This window comes from Kryptolebias marmoratus, linkage group LG22 (assembly GCF_001649575.2).
Source record: "Kryptolebias marmoratus isolate JLee-2015 linkage group LG22, ASM164957v2, whole genome shotgun sequence".
NCBI classification, from domain to species: domain Eukaryota; kingdom Metazoa; phylum Chordata; class Actinopteri; order Cyprinodontiformes; family Rivulidae; genus Kryptolebias; species Kryptolebias marmoratus.
Genome location: NC_051451.1, coordinates 14,265,333 through 14,287,385, shown reverse-complemented (window position 1 = coordinate 14,287,385; position 22,053 = coordinate 14,265,333). Strand labels below are relative to the sequence as shown.

Genomic DNA, 22,053 nt, shown 5'->3' with positions numbered 1-22,053 from the left:
ACGCTGTGCACTAGGTAACTAACGGCCGCCACACGTGCACCATACATTACTACTGTGGTGTTTTTAGTCAGAGCTACTGGTTTCCAGTAAAAACCTGCGCCCAGTGGTTTCACAACAGAGGAAGTGGTAGTGGTGGAGCTCGAAACTATATTCATAAAAAGAAAAAAGAGGTTTCATTTGACAATTGCTTACCTTTTCAAGCAAAGGTTTTTTTTTTTTACATTTTTTGTCCTTGTGAGCATTAACACATTTCCCTTTTTTAAATGGAGTTGATGCTGCAGCGACTTCCTGTGAGTGTACAATGAAAGCACAAGTCAAAGGCCAAAGATGGAGCCCATGACATTCAAGAGAACAAACATACTGTTTTATGGAGCTTTAGTTACTTCTTTTTATATAGTGTCATATAATTTATTCAGAAAACATTTGAGTTTGTCAGCAACCAAAGACTCTAATGTCCAAATGTGTCAAGTTAAGATCTGAAATAAAATGCACAAAAAAATCTCAGAATATTGTTTTATTTTTATTTTTTTAACTGAGGTAAACCGATACAACTAATTGTCGTATATTGCCATCTAGTGGAAAATGTTATTCATTACATCTTAGCGTACACACGTGTCTATAATGCTCAGTTCACTGCAAAAACAAACCTCTCAGTCTTTTAATAAAACAACAGGTTAATAAGTTGACAAAATATCTGTGTAGCGTAATTCAGAAAAGCATGTTGTTTGCAGCTTAAAAATGTATGTGACACTTTAGGATCTTTTCACAGTTTTAGAGACAATGTTAAATATTAAAAACAGCTTCAGACCTTTAACTCTCTGTCTCCACCTGCTGTCTGAGTTGGAAAACTGATGAGTTTCAAACTTAAATTGAGCTTTGATAAGCCCTAGGCAGTGCTTGTTGAGAGTTTAAAAGAGACCTCAGTAAAAATTATATTTGATATTATATTTTCAAAGTGACTAAATTCTGTTAGTGAACAGGGGAGTTTTTTCTGTTAAGTAAGTATGGGATGAATTTTCCCTTTTGGTAGCTCCTATTCAAAATGTTTTTGTTTTTTTTCCATTTCAGTGAGGTTTTTTGAGTGTTTACGACTTTAACTGTTTGACCACTCAAACTTTCTATTTCCAGTTAGGCATTTGAATTTAACAGCAAATGAGCAAATGTGCGTTTGTGTTGTGCAGAACTGGGTGTGCACCATGGCTTCGGATTCAGATCTTTGTTCTGGTTCCAGACTCTGCAGGTTTGCTCTAGAGAAACAGGAGGCATGTTTTACTGTTTCCACATTCTCAGTTCTGTGGGTGTTGTCGTGTGATACATCCTTACCACTGTCTCCAGATCTTGCTGTCAAATCAGATAACTCCATGCCTTACATGACAACAGAAGTCAGTCTTGGAATCAAAACATATTTTGAAAACTCAAAAATTCTTAGCTTTACTCCGGGTACTCCGGTTTCCTCCCACAGACCAAAAAACATGCATGTTAGGTTAATTGATGACTCTAAAATTGTCCCTAGGTGTGAGTGACAGTGTGAATGGTTGTTTGTCTCGTTCGTCTATATGTGGCCCTGCGATGGACTTGCGACCTGTCCAGGGTGTCCCCCGCCTCTCGCACAAACAAAGCTGCTGGGGATAGGCACCAGCTACCTGCGACCCGGAATGGAGAAGCGGTTAAAGAAAATGGATGGATGGATGGAAAAATTCTTAGCAGAAGAAAAAAAATTTAGTCCGTTTGTACAAAAGTTCACCAAGCAGGTTGAGACAGTGTATGGACATCCATCCATCCATCCATCCATCCATCCATCCATCCATCCATCCATCCATCCATCCATCCATCCATCCATCCATCCATCCATCCATCCATCCATCTATCTTCTTCTTTCCTGTTCAGGTTCATGAGGAGTTGATGTCCATATGTCCATCCCCAGTTGTCACTGGACTAGAGGTGAGGTACAACTGTCCATCACAAGGCCACACAGAAATGATAAAGACCCTCACCTGGTGTCAATTTAGAGCTGCCAATTAACCTAACATGAACATTTTTAGACTGCCACGCATGCATGGGGAGAACATGCTAACTCCACGCAGAAAGGCCCAAACATTTTGAGCAGCAGCAGTTTTCTGACCTCCTGTAGCTGGTTCAGTACTGTAAGTCCTCATTACGACCAGAAGAGGGCAACATTTTCCAAATCATGCCCTCCACTGGGAGTTCAGACTTTGTGCCCTCCAGCACACAATCGGTGGATTCTTTGAACCTCGGTCATCTCCAGAGGGTGAACAATTGAAACTCCCCTTTCCGGGAATGTGAGGTATTGATTGGTTGGTGGATGTCAGTGGGGATTATTGATTGGCATACATACAAAAAGGAAAAAAAGAAGAAAGGAGACAATAAAGCAGAACAGTGAGAAAAAGCCAAGTTGTGATTCACACAGTAAAGGCAGCTGTGGCACTGCATTACACTAAGTGTGTGTGTGAGTGTGTGAACATATTGAACTGCTTCTGTTCTGGCTATTCAAAGAGGCTGCTGCTTGTATTAAATCTTGAGTTCAGGCAACTATGTATTCTTTAAAGCAGGGGTACGCAACCCTGGTCCTCGAGGGCCACTACCCTGCATGTTTTACTTGTTTCTCTGCTCCAATACTCCTGATTTGAATCAATGGGTGATTAACAGGCTTCTGCAGAACATGAAGAGGTAATTTAACCACTGAATCAGGTGAGTTGGAGCAGGGAAACAAGGAAAACATGCAGGATAGTGGCCTTGGAGGACCAGGATTGCCTACCCTTGCTTTAAAGCAGGGGTGTCAAACTCCAGGCCTCGAGGGCCGCTGTCCTGGAAGTTTTAGGTTTTTCTGCTCCAACACACCTGATTCAAATGGTTTAATTACCTCCTCACCAAATCACCAAGTTCTCCAGAAGCATGTCCACCGGTCATACATTTAAAGCGGGTGTTTTAAAGCAAGAACACATCTAAAACATGCAGGAGAGCAGCCCCCGAGGAATGGAGTTTGACACCTGTGCTTTAAAGGAATATCCCACTCAAAGATTTGTCGCTGTGCGTGTTTAGCTCTCGCAGATTGGAGGTTGGCGTTTTATCTGAGTTGGCTGAAAGAAGTTGGTGTATTCAGCCGAGCCTTTGGATTTGAAATTTCTAAATTAAATTAGTAAGAACTACCTGAATTGCTGGTGTTTTGAGTTGTAGCTATAGAACTGATCTCATTCACTATTTTGTACTGCATATATGTTGGCCTGGTTTTATGGGGTGACTGATGGAAAACCACAGACAGTAGGTCAACAACAGAGATCCGAAGCAGAGTGTGGCGCCAAATAATGAACAAAACCTTGATTGGGATAAAGGTGACACTGCAGGTTATTTGACTTCTGCCTATTAGTTAATATGCCTCTAATTGTCATTTCTAGTTAGGAGGGATCAGGTGTAAATTACAATTACGCCTTGTGGTGGAACATGGCGTTAAACAAGGCCAGCACTGAAATCTCGAATCACCATAAAATATTCCACATCAGCATGTATTGTTGACTTCCTTACTTGACACTGTGACGTCCAAGTAGTCACAATGAAGTTATCTTTCCGAGTTACTGATTTAAGATAAATTGCACCTTAAGTTGCCCACGTCACATCATGTAAACAAAACAGCCGTTTCCATTTGACCTCCCACACAGCAGCAGAGGCTGCATTTGCTTCGTCTTTTGCTTTGACTGGACTGTGACTGAAAGACGCCACCTGAGTGAAAGTTTAAATTTGGAGAGAAATGTGAAAGTCAGACACGGTGACCTGGAAACTTTAGCTTTCGTTTGTTTCCAATCAGAAAGTGGATCTCAGACATGTCGCCTGGCCCTGACGTCTCTTTAACGTGCATGTCTGCAGGTGGTTTGTCAGATCTGGATGAAACTTGCTGCAGCACAGAAATGGGTTCTCTTTATTGACTAAAATGAGCAATCCGTGATAAACAAATAAGTAGCATCTAATATTTGTCCTTTGTTTTTTTCAGAAAAAAGCCAATTTTTAGAGCTATGCTTTTCTTTGCAAAAAAAAAAAAAAGCATAAATATAAATAAAAATGACATTTACTTGGTCCAACATCTTGTCCCATAAGTCGGAAATGTTGCATTGTTATATTTGGTTGCACTTTACCAAAATTTGATTAAAAAAGAAGCAAACCAAACTCTGACTTTAGAGAGATACTTTCATGTTTTACACACTTCTCCAGTCATAATTACTCTTAGAATTACTTTTCCTGATCCTTTGTATATGTATGACTTTTGCAAGTTTATAAATGTGCAAATACTCTGAGTTTCATCAGCACATGAGCAGTTGAAAAAAACATGTCAAAACATGAGAAAAGATTAAAAAAGATTAAAGGACTGTGCAAATGCTTTGGTGAGTTCAGTTTAATGTGGCCTGAAGCTCTGCTAATGTAGAGTCATGCAGGTCACGTTCGAGGGGGGTGAGTCACTAATAGACCCTCTGTTCTGCAAAAGCAAAAGTCTGGTCTTGGTGGTCTTACCCAGACATTATTCATTAAGGGGAACATACACACGGTCTCTTAACTTTTTCTGCCCACACACTCACAAATTCTAGACCACACACACACACACATACACACCCCCATGTGCGTACAGTACAGTCTCTAAGTCCTGAGATGCAGAAGTTAGGAGCTGCTAATGTAAACTTTCTCAGAGACAAACACCCCAGTGTTCCTGAAGAAACAGAATCTCCCACGCCCCCCTCTCCTCTGTTTGTTCATGTGCTGGGATTATCAGACGCACAATAGCATCTCAGTGTCCCACCTGCGTGGGAATTAGGTGTTTAGACTCCAGAGGAGATGAGTCAGATCCTCTCCTGGCTGAGTCACCTCTCTCTGTCCGGAGTCTCCCAGTCATGGAGGCGCACAGGAAGACTACGCAGCTGCTGGAAGGGCTCGGGTGAAGACAGATTAGTGAGGTGACAGGGGAATTAACTTTAAATCGGAGATTATATGTTTGTTCTTTGAATTGGTAGTGTACAAGATGAACGGACCAGTCACTGACATTCACAGAAACACAGACACACACACATGCAGTTAAAGAATGAGTGGGTGCTGGTTTATTCCTGCTTGTAAAATCTTCCAGTTGATCTGCTGATCGGTGTTTTCATAGTTAATCATCACCAGGCAAAACTTCATAGCTGGAGGATGAGGAGGGGTGTTGTTTTGAGGACGTGGAAATGACTTGGTGGATAGATGACATGATGGAAATGATAAATGTGTGGGAGGATTAATATTACTTTTACCACAGTGACAGACATAAGATCCAAGTCAGATGAAAAGCTGCTTAAGATAAGATTTTTGCTCACTTTGGAGCAGAAATTAGTACCACCACCCTTCTGTTCTGAGCAGGAACATAAATCTCAGACATTTCAAACTTACTGAGCTTTGACTAAAGCTGGAAAGTTGTGGTTATCCTTATATTCAAAACTCAATTTGACTGCTACTCAATTAACTAAAAAAAATGTTTTTTTATAGTTAGTTTTTATATTGATACTGGAAAAAAAAGAAGCTCAAATGTTTATTCAAAACACTGTAAAGCTTTGGAGGAAACACAAACTCTATAGTATTTCAAAACCTATGCAAATACAAATATTATGTCATTAGCACTAATTCAGATGATCATCTAAAATCTCTCTCTAAACAAAAGTTATCCAGTCATAGTTTAGCAGCTGTGTAGAAGCCTGGCAGGTCTGTGGTGCAGTAACATCAGTCTGCAGCTAAGGTTCATGTCGCTGAAAGTAGTTTATGTCATGGATTATAACTTCTCTGCTTGATTATTCTAGAAAATCTTATATCAAATTAAAAAGTCTGAAAAGTTAACATTCATTAACTTGGGGATGACTCTCAGCTAATACTACACCAAGATTCAGCTCAGTATTTGTAACACTGACAGAGTTATATCTTTGTTTTGTGTTTTCTGAGGTCAATTAGCTGTGGTGGCCATCTTGAATCAGGTTGTAGATGTAATTCCACACCTCAGCAACTTTAAGCCACATCATAACCAAAGATGCATGAATTGTACTGATATGATTGATGGTTAGCAGATTGCTAATCATGGTAGAATACTTGTCCTTGTACACACGCCCACTTTCTGACCCGTGTTTTTTGTGTGTACTATAGTTTAGTTTGCTGACCACCTCCAGTCCTCCTGCTTTGTTGGTGAAGCATGGTGGAGATGTGGATAAAGGAATGTTTTTTTTCCTCATTCAGTATGTTTGCTATACAAATACAAATGACATAAAACCTAATCTAAACCCATATGCAGTAATATAATGTGCTGCTAAAATATATTAATATACATCGTAAAATAAGAGTGAAATACCAGTGGTACAAATGGTCTTTTCCTCAGTGTTGCCATTTCACATATTTACAGTCTCTTACTTTCTTTGAGCCTGGTTGTTTTTTTTTTCCAGTAATGAAGCTCATTTATTTAATGCTGGAGTTTTATGGTAACAATTGACAGAAGGACAATGAACGTATTGAAATCATGAAGTGCTGTGTTGAGTATGAGGGTTGAAAGTGCTGAAAGATCTTTGAGATGAACACTTAAGGCTCAGACATGTAGTCATCAGTCACCACCTGCTCTGCCTGGAGCCAGACCTCGTCACACAGTTATCAAGCACGCTTTAAGAAAAGTTAAATGTTCTTTTGTTTGGATGACTGGCGAGGTAAAAGTGGATTTGGTGGGAAAGGGCAAAAGGTAAAGCAAATGACAGACTGCTTGGGAGCAGTATTAACATAAACCATCAAGAAAAGCAGAAAGGATCAGTTTTTGTTTGACAAAGTTTGACATAAGGTTAACATAAGCTCCGGGCACACTTATCTCACTTGTGTCTGTCTGATACAATCACATCCAGATCTGTTCTTATTCATCAACATGTGCAGCTGCTGACTCCCTAACCTGCTCTGCATTTAAGTCAAACTATTAGAGGTCTTTAAATGGAGTTATCCAGAGTTTAAAAAAACAAGAGCCTAAAGGGTAATGAATATTTTTATTGGGTGTGCTGAAAGGATCCCTAATAAAAGATGTTTCTCTGTATTTACGCCCAAGAACGAGCATGAGTTGCGGTTTCAAAAACATCTTATGATCAGATCATATGATACAATCTGCAGAGCTGGTTTTCTGCTTTGCAGACTCACTCAACCCAACAAAAAACAAAACAAAACAAAAAAACAGTTCAGGGTTTAGTATTTATATTTTATTTATCATGGGATACCTCAGTTGACTGTGTACAGCAAACATAATTTTATTATTGGCAGCTGTCAATAATAAATACTTTAAACAGAGAAGTACCAATCATTTTCAGTTTTCTTTAACTGTTGACTTTTGGTGAACTCCACTATCACTAAAATACCCCTCAGCTGGTAATCATAATGGATCCATAAAGAATAATGGATCTAATTTATTTAGAGTACAACTGTTTAGTCATACAATCACTATATTTGTCATAACCCAATTTTCTTTTTTTAAGAATAAATTACAATTTAGACAAAATAAGAAGTTTAAAACCACTCTATGTTTTATTTTTCTTGCAGTGCCACTCTGTTAGCTTACAGACATGGGTTTCAGAGCAACAGCTGCACAAGTGTTGGTTTGATTCCCACACGGACACTAAAGATAGACTACAGGGGTATTCATTCTGATGTTTTGTGTAATGGGTCTCTTTGACTCATTTGCAGACTCAATCTCCCACAATCCTCCCACATTGAGCACTCTGCTGAGCCAGCATTTGTCAGAGTCTTACTTTCTTTCTGCAAAGCTGCATGTCAGTGAGATAAATGAGCCGCAAGAAAAATCTCAAAATAAATGTGTTTTGTGATGAAAATTTAATGCAAAAAAGTTTCTTCGAAATAATTTCATGCTGCATTTCGGAAATTCATTAGATCTTCAGTGTCAGAGCTCTTTAGACTAGTTTTATTTTCATAATGCATGCGCATGACTGGGGGTGTTCACCGATATTTATTAGGGCTTTCCTAAAACTTTACAAGTTTCTCTTCACAAAGAACTTGTAGAAACTGATGAAGTTTCAGCTTCTATGGTGAGATAATTTATTTGCATGCTTATCTGAGATGACTGGAAATTCTGCTCAGCTATTTTCTAAATGTTACTCTTCCTGAAAGGTAAATGTGTCCTACACCAGAATTTATTATTAAACTTGCTGTAGGTGATAGCAGTAATTAATTTATGTGGTTAAAATTATCACTGAACGGTCAGTTGACTAAAACTTTGATCAGCTAAAGGCCTGAAGTTAGGCACATAACACACTTTTCAATTTCTAAAATAAAATAAATAAAAGGAAAGAGTCATCGTTTTACTTTCTGAGAGTTCTGTTAAAATCCATCCAGTAGTTCATGAGATATTTTGCTAACAGACAGACAAATAAACACACATTCACACAGGCAGTTACGCAAATGCCTGCCTTACATGGCGGCGGGTGATAATAAACAAATAAATGTTTAAACGTTGTGATACTTGTCTGAGATGTTACTAAAAACAGACTGGTCCAACTTTAGCTCCAGGCCTTCTTCCTGTTTTGTTATTTCAAAACTGTAAAGGACTTAAAGTCAAAAAAGGCCAGCTTACTTCCTTAACGAGTTGGAATCCTTGAGTTTCCGGTTTTCTGCCGTTTACAAAACGAGGGCCCGCCAGGATGTTGTGTGATTCATAATAAGTGTTCTTGAATGAAATATAAATTTTGTAAAGTCTCCTCAAAGCAGCAAAATGAACTTTATGATCGGTTTTCCATTTCGGTTCCTTCCGGTATGACAAGACACAACTTTTACAATACTCATGTGTGCTTGTGTGTGTGTATGTGTGTGTGTGTGTGTGTGTCTATGGGCGCATAAGGTTAAGTGTGTGTTGTGAAAACTGTGGGAACTGCAGAGGAGGTGGAGTATTTATGAAGCTGGGCCTGAGTTCCCATCATGTCCTCAGCTAGAAAGAATAAGAGCTCGTTTGTGACTCCCAGTTGCTGATTGGTGGTGGAGACTGTAACCGTGCATGGAGGTTATTTGTACAAGAGCATGTAAGGGACCGCTGAATACTATAAGACTAATAACAAGATGATAACACTCAGACTGATACAGTATTTTGTTTTCATTTTATTCTATCTCACTACTGATGTGTCACTATGTATAACAGCGGGCACAATGACAAATTTCTAAATGTCACTGAAAGTGCCGGTCAGGCTCAGGCTGCAGATGGTTTCAAGCACTCTGATGTTTTTCTTCCGATCAAGAAGAAGAATAAAAAAATATATATATAAATTAAAACCATTTCCACTCATGCTGAATGATTTATGAGAAATCTCAGCCACTATGCCCTGAGCCCAAAGCCTGACAAAGTTCTGACAAAGTGAAGATGCAACATATTTATTGAGGGTTGTTACACCAAATGTGCCCAAAAGGTTGTTAAATACACTTTCACCAAAAGTCCTATTATTAACAGTTTTAACCTCAGAGTAAAAGCTTAACTTTTACCTCCTTTGGCACTAATGCCTCACTCACAAAAGACAAACAAACAAAAACAAACTTTAAACCTAACAGCACATGTTCCGCCAACTGAATGTGACATGTTGCTACAAGATGTGCAGAACAAAGCTTTTGATGTCCCTCTGTTAAAATTTTTTGGTAAATGCGCTGGTTAGCTTTTTTGAGAGAGTGAGATAAGAAGATTAATAATAATATTGAAACTTTAGACACTTAGTTTTGTGGGTAATAGTTAAGAAGCTGACAAAACTAAGAAGCCGGAAACTGAATTCTTACCAAAGATGAAGAAGAAAAATGTAAGCTGGTTTAGGAAATACAAATATAACAAATTATGGCTATGTACTACAGTGTGAAAAGAGCATTGTGTAATGTTTCATTCCGTACCCTTTCAAAGGTCAAAACTAAAACAGAAACCTATGCAATATCAGGCCCCCTGCTTTCTATATTGCTCAAAAGATAATTGACGTCCATCTGGAAGCTGCTGCGTCACTCTTTTTTTTTAACAACTACTCTCATTTGTTCCCTTGATGTCTACATTAAAGCGGAAATGAAATAAAATATTAAAAAAATGAGTTTTCATGTTTTACTTTTAGATAAACACTATCGTAAAACACTCCAGTGGTCCATTTCTCTGATTTAAAACTTTAATGAGTTTTTATGTCAAAATCCCTAAGTGTGGTGATTGTGTGGGAGGTGTTACCTTCTTGGTTGGTGACGTAGAAGGTAGCACAGCGAGCTGTGGCAGACCGCTGTAGGACACTGAGGAGGTTATGGTTGCAGCGTTTACCAATGAAAATGGAAGCAGAAGAAGAACTGGTTTGAAAACGCGTTTTTCTTTTTTTGTTCTGGAGTGATGTTGTCGGGAACTCGAGCCCCACATTTCACAAGGGGAACCCCCCCAAGCTTTATAATGATGTCACCCAGTCTTCAAGGAGTTTCCTATCCGTACAGCTAGAGGCTCAGATGGCGGGAGATGGCGGTTGCCAAAGAAAAAAATGCAGAAGAGATTTGGATTATTAGTTTTAAATTAGTGTAATTTTTTTTAAATTGAAAGACTCTTGAAAACAAGCCCCCTTTTCTGGCTTGCTTTTGATTTATGTTAGCTTCAAAAAGGCTTTTCATTTCCCCTTTAAATGCCTATTTTTTTTCCCAGAGCCATCCTCTCTTTTCCGCCTGTCTTTGTGCAAAACTATGCCACGAATGTCCTGATTCTGTTTCTGCGGTTAGTAGGAAGATGTTTCAATAAGCCAAAGCCTGCGGGGCTACAAGTAACAACTACAAGTGCTCAAGATTATCTGTAAGGTTAAGGGAGGAGATATGAAGTCAGCCTTTATCTCAACGATGTTTGGAATTCAGTATCAACAGCATGTAAAATGAGTTACTATCAGCCACATAAACACATCACCAGCAACTGTACGTATATATGAAAACATACTTCCTGGTGTAAACATCTGAGCTACTGCAAAATGAACTTGCAGTCAGATAAAAATAACAGATTTGCAGAAGCTTTAACAAAAACAGAAGACAGTCAGTGGGGGGTTGTGTCCTTTTGCTTCTCCCTGTGCTTGTTTTGCAAGAATCCATCTTGACTGAGTCCTGAAAGAACTACAAAGATTCTCAAACTTTTGTTAATCTCTGCCAACTCTTCCGATAACTTAAAGAGCCGTTAAACACCAGTGGGTGCATGATGGCTTCCTCTGCAAGGAGAGCTGAAGTACAGCAGAGAAGGATGAAGGCTTGGCTTCCAAGTTTTAATCGTTTATTGGTCAAAAGTTGTTTCAAACCTTGACTGTGTCTTACGGCCAGCAGAGGGAAACACTTGTGGTAGCAAAAATAAGTTAGATTTCCTCATAGGTCTAAAAGACCTAATTTACCTAATTTTATTTTTTCAAGTTTATAGTCTCATTAACTAGTTTCCCATTTTTATTACAGCCTGATATGTATTTAGTAAACTATGATGATGGTTTGGGTAAAACAGGTGACACAGGTGAGAAATTGTATCGTTCAAGCCTTGTTTCAAACTTGGGCAACAATACAAAACATGTTATTTGTCCATAAGCCAACAACTTAACTCTGGTTGTTTATGAAAAAAAAAGAAAAAAGAGTTTGGAACATCCTTGCATGCCTAAGTTAAGAAGCCATGCCTCTGGGAATTCTGGGAAAGGAAGCCCCCGACACACACACACACACACAAACAGACAAAACACACTTTATTTCTGACTGTCTTGTTTCACATGGGATACATAGTGAGGTCAGTTCATGAGTCCCCCTTCTCAGGCTTTTTTTTTTAACTTACATAGTCCTCCTATAATTGTGAGGACATTCCTTAGGCCCTCATTTGACAACATTCTTAACTATCACAACTAAATGACTGGGCCCAGCTTTATTTAAACAACCGAGCTGGAGACATCAAGCTGCAGAGTTACCTTAAGAAAAGTTCAAACTCTGATTTTACTTAAGAACAGATGTGCCCACATGTGCTTCAGAAAAGTTGATGTGAAGCTGAAAGTAGAGATTCTTGTCTGTGTCTGAGGGTGTGTGTGTGTGTGTGTGTGTGTGTGATTGCCTATTTTAGAAGTTGGCCAGTCATCATCAGTAGAGCTCTAAGAGCAGTGAAGGAAATGGTGGTTACAGATGACTCAGCCAAGCTATGCATTTCATTTTGCCTCTCCAGTCTCTCTTTGCACTCCCCTCCACCCCCTGTCATCTGCCTTTCTCTCTACATTCTATTCATTCCTCTTTTCTATTCTGGATCTTGATTTTTCTGTCTTGCTGTCACTTTCTCAATCTCAACCCCCCTATCTTCGCTCTCTTCCTGTGATTCACCTAGACATTTTGGAGGTTTCTGAGTTTTGAGTTGTGTGTTTTGAGTTGTGTTGTGTGTCTGTGTGAGTTTGATGCTCAGAAATGTGAGTGGGAAGATAGCTGGCTTGCTTCAAAGTGATTAAAACATTCCTTCTTTCTTCTTTTTCCTCTGTTCTCTTTCTTTCTTCGTGCTTCTTAGCGTTCACTGCAGACTTTCTGATGAAGAGGAGAATGAAGAGTGACAATTTGGTAAGTACCAACAAACCGGGCATTATTTTTACTTCAGGGTTGACTTCTGTTTTAAAATTGAAGAAAGAGTGCAGCACAAGGAACTCTTGTTTATACTCTCATTTGTGGACTGGTGTAGGCGCCCAGCTGGTGCTCAAACATTCTTTGGTCTGATTTTCTTATTCTGTGAGGTAAAATTAAAATAATTTCCAAAAGTCAAGGACATTCATTCACAAGATATAAGAAAATATAAGACTAAAAACAGGAAGAAAAACATCAAAATTTAGATGAAAACATTTTCTGAACTTTACTGATGTAAATCTGTAGAATGCGACATAGCTGTCTGAGTGCTTTCAGCTTTCATAAAGCAGGTGATTCCTTTGGTGTTTTTTACTATTATTTATGTACGGCAATAAATTGCACAACATCTGAAACAGAAATCTGACTATTACAGCAAAGGACAAAATAGGAAATGCAGCGTAGAATTTAACTCTTTATAATCGCTGATGGTAGAAAGCACTGTAAGGTCAACTCCAGTGTTCTCAGCTTCATGACGATCAGTAAGGTTGTGGCAAATATTGGCTCCGTTTGGCACTTGGTCTGCAAACAAATTCTGCTGCAAACTTAGTGACATTAAAGTATTTTGGCACGCTGACCAAACCTCGAAGAACTAAAGTGAAAGTAACGGTGTTAAATTTCCTGGTGATATCACATCAACTGCCATCAGATGACAAAAAAAAAAAGAAAACAATAAGAAAAGATGATCAAAGAACTACATCTTCAGAGCATTTTAATCGCCATGATCGATCTGTACACAGAAATGAATTTTTAAGTGGCATTGGTGGAAGGTTCTTAGTGTTCACTGATGCCTACTTTATTTGTAGGCTGTGCCAAACACACACACACACAGTTTGAATCAAATGAAATTCTTGTTTTGAGTGAGCTAGCTATACGTGATGACTGTATTTTCACAGATTTCACGCTATTATGCAGTTTTGGAATGTGTCTCAAATCTACAGCGATGCAAATTTATAATAAATCTTTTAAAATGATCTCTTAGAACGTCATAATGGCTCTGCTTGGTAAAATAACGATACTTTGCATCCTCTTGCAGTTCCGCTTTTCAATGTCCAAAAGCTGCAAATGTGAGATTGTCTATCTGAATGTGCAAGTCTTTTGACTCTGCAAAAAAAAAAAAACCCAAACAGCATAATTACGATTTGATTGGGATGTATTATTTTTAACTAGATTGTTTGTTTGATTTCCTGCATGTCGGATTTAAATGAACTAAATCCTAAAACTATAATATCACATTAACTTTCATAAACAGTAAAGGGATGTTAGCTTACACTTTCAATGCTCCGTTAGTTTTGATGCTTGAAACAAACAATGTTAGCCTCAGTTTCCCCTGGTTTCAGTTACTATTGTTTGACTTTACAGGCTCCATTAGAGAAGAAAACTTTTGTTTTTGTTTTCACGTAATGTTTGTGTTGAAGTGTGTTGTGCTGTGGGTTAAAAATGCAACCGAGAAGTGACTAAAGTGTTGTTGTTGTTTTGGTATTTACATGTCGCTGAGGCAATTAAGAAAATGGTTTCATCAATGCATTTAAAAATGTTGTATCTTGGACCTATCTGTGACTGGGTAGAAGTGTCCCAATTCTTTTTAAGTTGTAGGGGTAAGACTATTGGGCCCTATGTACTACGTACTTTGTTGTTGATATACTTCATCTAAGTGGTAGAAACTGTGCTCATGAAACAACTCATAAATTTAAGCTACTTCTTCACTAGAAATCTGTCATTATCACAGTAACAGTTATATAGTATAATATACCCTGTATTGCACTTTGTATGATTTCTAATCGTCCTTAACAAGTATTTTAAAAAACCAAAACACTGACAATTTGTTGTAAACCTATTAACTCTGCATAACTTGGGTAAAAGCATGTCCTGCCTGTTTAACCCTCCTATGGCCTTTGGGTCAAATTGACCAGAAGGTACAAGGGCTTCTCTAGCTCTCTGTTTTTTGAAGACTTTAGGACAGTTAAAAGAATCAGCTAAATGTGATGGCATATTGGCTTCTTGAAGGGGTGTCTCAGTTTGTTGGGAAATATTTTACCCACTAGCCCTCTTGAATTTAAATTGGTCACCAAGGGGGCACTCGAAAATCAAGCTAAATAGTAAATGGCCGGCATTTGTATAGCGCTTTACACTACAATCAGTCATTCACCCATTCACCCACACATTCACACACTTACGGTGGTAAGCTACATTGTAGCCGCAGCTGCCTTGGGGCAGACTGACAGAAGTGAGGCTGCCATTACACCGGCCCCTCTGACCACCACCACCACTTCACCCACCAAGGCGGGTGAAGTGTCTTGCCCAAGGACACAACGGCTGAGACAGATGGAGTGGGGGCTCAAACCAGCAACCTTCCGGTTTCAGGATGAACCCCTACCTCTGAGCCACTGCCGCCCAGGGATAAAGGCAACACTAAGAAATGAAATGTAGCCTTAGGACGCTCTGACTGACAGTGTCAAATACAAAATGTATTTCCCACGCTGAGGTTGGCACATAAATGTGGATTGGTTTGATGGTAGGAAACATTGCTCTGATCTGAGAATACTGAAACTCTAATAGGACTTATAAAGTATACTTCACTTTTAATGTCCAATGTGATACAAAAGGCAAAACATAGTAAAGGCAATGAGGCTCTCTCCATTATATAAGCAAGCCTGTCTGAAAAACTGTAAGAACATCATTCAAAGTGATATACTATATATATTTGAATGACCAAATGTCATGACTTAAAGACAGTAATGGTATAAAATTGTAGGTCTGAGATGGGCTATGGAAAAACTTAAATCTATCATTGAGACAGCTGGAACCATGGGCCACTATGGAGCTGCTGTTATGTCTGAAGGTTACACTCTGGTCAGTAAACGCATTTGGTTTGTTTCCCCTTGGTGATCTTATTTTTGCCCAACCAATTCACCTGAGCATTTAACTCATTGGTTTAGTTTCACTTTTTAGTCCATTGGGTGGCAATATTACGCTGTAGCAAACATGTTTGAACAGTTTAAATTGTGGCAATAATTAGAGAAGTTTTGAATGTAGCAGGTAGTTCATTCAGTTCGAAACCAAAGTGACAGTGAAGTAACAAAACCGCCAGCTAACACTTTTCAAAGTGAACAGCTGAGCAAGCTCAACAAACTCCACAGATGCTCTTACGTCAGTAAAGTTTGAAAGTGAAGAAGAGACAAATTGAGACCATGTGAAGGAGGCACTTTGAAGGTGATGACAGGCAAACAGCCCAGAAATCACTGATGTTTGAAGCATTATTTCAGGCTCGTGATATGACTTTGATCATTATTTAGTGCTAATCCCTTTCTAAATTCTTAATAACATTACAAAGAAGCATAACCAAAACTGCTTTTTGCTTCGACAAGATTGGCAAAGTTTGACTTTATAAATGCCAGTCCTAAATCAACATAATCTGGTTTGCAGAGTTGGTTAAAGGAAAACACAGAAATATACATCTACTCTATACTTGCACATTTTCTCTGTCACCCCCTCCAATTTTTTACACTTTTTTTTAAATGCTTGGAAGTGGTATCAGTTTCTGTAAATTGTCACAAAAAGGTTCGTCACACACACGACAGACACAAAGCACACTCACACCCACCTATGTGCCAGCCTTGTTCCATCAAGGCTCCCCCCGTTTACGGTAACTGTGTGTTTTTGTTGCCTGGATGAAGTGATGCTGTTAGTTTTGGTATCAAGTCCAACTAGGCTGTGCATCTCCACACCGAGAGATTTCGAGAGTAGTGCAGCGATGGTTGGGTGTGGGAGGGCTGACAGATATGACTCAGCTCTCTCTGTTACCGGGCAGAGAAGCACCAAACTATCTCCCACCCCCATACAAAAAAAACAAAAAAACTTTACTTCACTTATTTGTCATTTACCTCTTATCTAAACTGAGCAGAAACCAAAGTGTAAACTATTGATAGGAGAAATAACACAGTCAGGCAAGTAAAAAGGAATAAAAGAAAAATCTTCCACTGACAAGTCTTCTGCATTGTTGCTAAAAAAAACTATAAATGAACTTTATTGTACCTACATGAAGTACATTGTGCCATTTACCTCATTTACCCATGAGGTAAATGGCCCACAAAAATATATGTTGTAAATATATTTTTGTGGGCCATTTACCTCATGGGTTCCTACACCTAAAACCCTGATTTCTCACAATGCATATCTAATATTGCCTTTATATTCTATACACAGCACTTTGTTCCTGTGTCAAAGCAATGAGCTAATGCTAACTAACTTGGCAAGAAAGCTGCAGCAATTTTATTAATGAAAGCAAACGGAAATTTAATTTTTGTCTCAAAATATTACACAGCATTGCGTGTTTGGTTCTGCCAGTGTTGTGAACGTTTGCCAGAAACGAGTCTCGTTCCTATCATAATCAATGAGACATATTTTTCCTGGGTCCTTCAGTGTAAAGGTTTTGAGAAGAACAAGTTTTGTTCTGTAAGAGGGGAGTTCAGTTTCTGTCGCTCTTGGACAGACTGTTATTTACAAGCTATCAGACATTTTTGTGTCTAAGACATCAGTATGTTTATGTAGATTCTCAGTCATCCAGGACAAGGCGAGTCCTAACTCTATTTATGTTTCCCTGTTAGTAGAAATATAAACTTTGGTAACTAGATTTGCTGGTTGTTCTGTTTTATGATTGGAGATTTTTTTTTTCCAACCTTCCTTGTGCAGAAGCGTCCCTTCTAACTGTGAAGCAGACATGAAGGTCTTGTCACTGAAACTAACATTTTGTGTGTGTGTGGTTGTATATATTTGCACTGTATATTGTCAAATTTGAATTTGAATTTACTTAACTTGATTCTGAATTCTGGTTTTATTGTTGGTGTTTGTCGCAATGCAATTGCTACAGAAGTCAGGTTGAAATTTGATTTGAGTGCTAAAACTGAAAGATATTTCTGGAAACCTATTCCTATTTCAACCCACATAATAAGTAGGCCTGAATTGCATTTGTCAAATGAAACTTTTATGTGACTGTATCTTTTAATTGTATATTCTTAAAGTTTGGTTTTACACCCTGAACATGGGCCGAGATCAGAGCTTTGGGGCACACCATCTACCTCGAATAAGTCTTCACTATGCAATAGGAGTGCAGTTTTTGACAATAGGAGTCCTTAAAACAACTTGGAAAACAGACACCTAAAACATAAATAGGAAATTTTTAATTTAAATTTGATTTGTGTTTGTTAAACTGATCAAAGAAAAAGAAAAACCGGTGTTCAAAGAGGTTTCAGTTGAGCGAGCCTCATATTTTACACAATACGGAGAAGGACATGGGTGGTTACATCACTTCTGTTCTGCTGAGTTGAGAGGGTTAAATTTAAAACATTTGCAGGTTTGTGTTGTGCAAATAAGAGCAGCTACAAAGAAGTGAGAGCAGGTTCTGTGTCATCTAGAGAATGAAAGTAGAAAAAAAAAAAAGAGCAGAAAATGACTGCGCAGCAGCACGTCTCCCTCGAGGTATGAAGTGAACTGCCTCGTTCTTTTCCTCTGATCATTAACGGTATTTTACGTTTTTTTTTTTGCCGATATTCCACTGGGAATTCTGTCAAAGCTTCCTGTCTGCAGTAAAAGGAAGTAGGAACTTTTTGTCAAAATGTTGTGTTCTGTTAAGTCAACGTATGTTAAGCTAATTACATCAAGTACACTTTTTCTCAGGAAAGAGTTTGACCAGGTAAATTCTTCCTTTTTGTGATAAGTTCTTATGCAAATTTGTAGCAAACGTGAGACTCAAAGTTCATTTATAGATACCAGTGTCTATTTAATATACAACACATAATGTTGAAGCAGTTTTAATCCAAGGTTAGTGAGGAACGCCATTTGAATGTCTTTTAATTCAAAGAAGTTCAAACTTAAACTGAGCAGAGTTGAGTGAATAAACTAGAAAACACACAGTTATCAGGTGTGCACTGTGTTGCTAAAAACTGGAGGGGTGGTCTCGGGAGAGCAGTAACAATGTGAAATTACAGAGCTTTACTGAAATGTATTTTTATCTTGTGAGCGTTTTACTGGCAGAGCAGAACACTTGAGACAAAAAAAAGTTGTAGTAAATAAAGACAAGAAACAAAAAACGTTCACCAGGCAGATGAAGTCAGAGTTGACCTTTTGTAACCTGCCTTTTGGCAGTGAGGGATAATGTTTTTGCTTCAGTGTGTGTTTGTCTGTCTGTCCCTATAATATCTCCTGAGTCAGCTTGATTCAATATGGCTGCTACAGACAACAGACCTTCAAAAACACACAAAAATGGCTATAAATCAGTTACTTTTTTATGGCTAGTTGGTTCAAATATGATGTAGCAGTTGCAAAACTCCGTTCTCAACACAATGTCTGAAAGTGATATCTTGCATAAATTTCAAACTATTTTTTCAAGGCTGCAGCTCAACATGAGACGATCTTAGTTTAAAACTGGCATAAAAGTCGGCAGGCGAAATGCATTCCTTTAAAGAATGACAGGGATTTGTGTGTGTGTACAGTTTGACACACTTGGACACAGGTAAATCCTTCGAGGCAAATTCAGGCTGAGTGTCTTACACACAGACACTTGGACATGGGAGGAAACCACAGACCTTCTAATTGACAGACAACTGACCTTTCTCCTGAGTTACAGCCACCTGTCTGTTTGTGTGTGGACTAAAATGTGTGTGTGTGTGTAAAAGCTTAGTACTGGTTTTAATCAAGCTGGTTTTGCTTCGTCAGAACATGAAACCATGGCTCCGTCCTTAAAGAGCCTTTTGATTTTAGAAATTCACCAGTCACTAACGTGAAGCTGCTCAGACACTGGGTCAACCACATTTGTATTTTAAAAAAAAAAGTATTTTTAGTTGACTAAAGCTCAATTTCTAACCTCTATTTTCATTTGGAGCCTTTCTTGTTTTGCAAGCTTTGTTTTGGGGGAGATTTCTGCCCTCAGCTGAGGCCGAAGCATTAATAACTCTGGATTACAGTGTGTGTGTGTGTGTGTGTGTGTGTGTGTGTGTGTGTGTGTGTGTGTCGGCATGTGGGTTCCCATGAGTCAGGTCTGAGATCAATAAATGTCAGAACATATGCTGTCAAGGTGAAAACAGTAGTAGGTCACCAGATTGTGGGTGTGTGTGGGTGTGTGTGTTCTGTTGCACCTTTACTCATCACGAATTACGCTGCGAGATACAGTAAATGACTAAGAGTGGTCTGCGTTTTACTCAGGAATTGTAAAAGGAGTCACAAATGATAAGGACGCTTTCAGAAGCTCGTATTCCGCAGGTTTAGCGGTCTCGTTTGTTGACTAAAACCTTGTTTTTGAAACTTGTTTAGCTCACCCTCTGCTGCTGCAGGAGTCATTTCCTGACTTTCTGTGTGATACACAAAGGTTACAGGGTTCAAATAATCCTTCCTGAGGTAAAAATTGCTTCGTCGAGCACTTTTTAAGTCATATTGTGGCTACATGCAGTTCAAGACTGCGTCTTTTAAAAGAAGGAGACATCATTAGGAGAGCTGTCAGCCTCTAGTGGCCTCTCTGTTCATTTGTAATATTTTCACAGCACGGCCATGGCTTGAATCTGAATTTCTTAACAAAGGTTGTCATTTTACAGAGATAATTAGTATTACCTCGTTGTAAAAATAAGAAGGATGAAAATAACTGACAGCTACTAAAAATCAAGCAATGTTTTTATTATAATGAGGAGTTTACTACAATGAAAGGTCTCATTCTGCTCTGTTATATGCTACCAAACTGATTTACTGTCTCATCAACTAAAAATAAAAAGCTGCTGGTTTGTCCAACTTCAGCAGGATTTAGAAGACAGGTTGCAAAGTCTTGTAATGTGTAAAAAACTGAAAGAAAGAAATCTCTTCTAGTATTAGGATTTAGCTCAAAACGTTAAGAGTATAACCACTTAATCACAGACTTTTGAACAAGGTTAGGTTGCAGTTTGGCTTTTCTGCTTCTTGTAAACCTCTTTCGTAAAGCTCTTGCGCATTTCTTTGATCTAAACATTGGAAACAACAGGCGCACAGCTTCTGAAATCCTCCTTTGCCTCGTCGTTCTAACCACACAGTTTCAGCTTCACGTCGGGTCACCTGGTTCGAACAGTGTCAGATGGTTGATGGCGGCTGTTTGCACTGAGACACGAGGGCGTGTGCGGAGGATGGGAGGGGGGGTCTTTGAGTAAAGTCCAGCTCTTCAGCCGGTATATTTGATTGCAAGTTGAATTTTATTAATTGAAGATGTGGCTGAGTGTGATTTAGTCTCACTCCATAATGACAGCTTGTAGTTGCACAGTTCTCGTGCAGTTTAACGCAGGTATTTTGGGCAGGATTGTATGAGGAGAAGAGGTGTTTTTTATGCAGTTTTAACCCTCCTGTGGCCTTCAGGTCAAATGGACCTGAAGTTACAAGGGCTGCTCTTCCTCTCCTCAGTTACGAGGGCTTCAGGAAGATTAAAGAGTTATCGGAACAACCCAAAGTGCCAAGGACACAATCCTCAAAGCAAAATAAATGAATCCCCTTTAAAATATTGACCTATTTGTATTTACAGTGTTTTACTGCCTCATTTACACATGACATGTTTTAAACCATGAACTGACATCTTGTTTCTTTATTTAAATGAAGTCCCTGTAAATGTTAAGTCAGTTTAAAGTGAAGATCCTTTATTAAAAGGTAAACTCTCTCTGAGAAGTGTTGTTGGTTTTGATCGATCGATAATCAGCAGTTAGCTGAGTGCAAGGAGTACCTTACGTCTCTGTATGTTGTCTCTTTTTGCCATCTGTCAGAGTGCAGCCGGTTTGTGTTGTGATGATGTTGTTGCTAAAAGAGGCTCCCTGGGTTTTTCGCTGCTTTGATCACTCGGAGAGTCGCCATCTTTCCAGGAAAAACCGGGCTCTTTCCACTTCACCGCAGCCATCATGAGCCTTCAGGAGCGTTTACCTGGGGGGAGGCAGGCGTCTTTGTGTGACTGTAAAGGAAACTGAGAACAGAGAAGGTGACTGACTGTCACATCTGCTCTAAATGTCATTAGGTTTGTGTGGTACACAGAGAGACAAACGAAAAGCCGTCTGAATGACTGGAAAGGACAGGGAGGTTATGGGAGCGCAATATTCGACTCCACCACTAGAGGGAGACTCGTCCCCACATAACACAGCCTGGTCCTTCAGAGTTTTCCTCATTTTTTAAATCCTCTTAAACACTTTGACGATTTTCTGGTAAATTTCGATCCAAAACCTCCACAATCGGCTCTCAGCTGCGTATTTATTACATCGAAAGAACAACATAAATATATATAATCTTCAAACTGATTAATTTTGCTGGAAGGAATTTTATTTTTACTTAAATATAGTCGCTGTAAAACACTAAAAATAGTCGTGGAGTGATTTTATTTCTGCGCAGCTGTTTCATAAACGAAGGCGCCGTTTTATAGTTACT

At 38.8% G+C, this 22,053-nt stretch overlaps 1 long non-coding RNA gene across 3 annotated transcripts in view; it reads left to right on the top strand.

Moving 5' to 3' along the window:
* Positions 1–22,053, top strand: part of LOC108243274 — a 74,844-nt gene that overhangs the window by 10,749 nt on the left and 42,042 nt on the right. For all 3 annotated transcript variants that reach the window (XR_001808885.3, XR_001808886.3, XR_005232688.1), the window contains exon 2: positions 12,533–12,582. This is a non-coding gene — a long non-coding RNA (uncharacterized LOC108243274). The remainder of the gene's footprint in view (positions 1–12,532; positions 12,583–22,053) is intronic.